The sequence below is a fragment of the Rhinolophus hipposideros genome, assembly GCF_964194185.1.
Source record: "Rhinolophus hipposideros genome assembly, chromosome: 21".
In the NCBI taxonomy this organism is placed as follows: Eukaryota; Metazoa; Chordata; class Mammalia; order Chiroptera; family Rhinolophidae; genus Rhinolophus; species Rhinolophus hipposideros.
The window spans coordinates 36,877,335-36,877,910 of NC_138067.1; the positions used below are offsets into that span (position 1 = coordinate 36,877,335).

The following is a 576-nucleotide window of genomic DNA, read 5'->3' on the forward strand; positions in this document are numbered from 1 at the left end:
TTTTTAACTACTCTGGTCCAGGTCACCAACATCTTTTCCCTAGATTATTGCAACAGTTTCTTAATTGGTCTCTCTGCTTCTGCCCTTGTCCCCACTTCCTTCCCCCATTCCTGTAGTCCTCTCATCAGAGCAGTCAAAGCAATCATCTTAAATTATATGCAGATGTCACTCCCATGCTCAAAATTCTCTAACAGCTTCCCATCTCATTCAGAGTAAAAGCCACGTTCATTAGTATGGCCCATAAGGCCCAACCTAACCTGTCCTTCCCTCCTCTTACCATTCTTCTCTCATCCCTCACCACTCAACCACTCATTTGCTCTTTCAGCCACACCAGCCTCTTCATTGTAACTGGCATGTTGCCACCTCAAGGCCCTCTGCCTGGAATAATTCTCCTTCAATTAAATGCATAACTAGCTCCTTTACTTCCTTCATATCTTTATTATTACGTTTTCAGGCTGTCTTCCCTGGCTACCCAATCTAAAACTCCAAGTCCCATTCCTAATTTTATCTTTCTGCTTCATTTTTTCTCTTAGTATTTTTCACTATTTAACGTATATTATATGTAACTTAACTTAC

At 41.0% G+C, this 576-nt stretch overlaps 1 protein-coding gene across 4 annotated transcripts in view; it reads right to left on the reverse strand.

Annotated features, from left to right (window-relative positions):
- The window catches only part of ZNF569 (zinc finger protein 569), a 31,246-nt gene that overhangs the window by 28,862 nt on the left and 1,808 nt on the right, over nt 1-576 (reverse strand). The gene's annotated exons all lie outside the window — the stretch shown is intronic.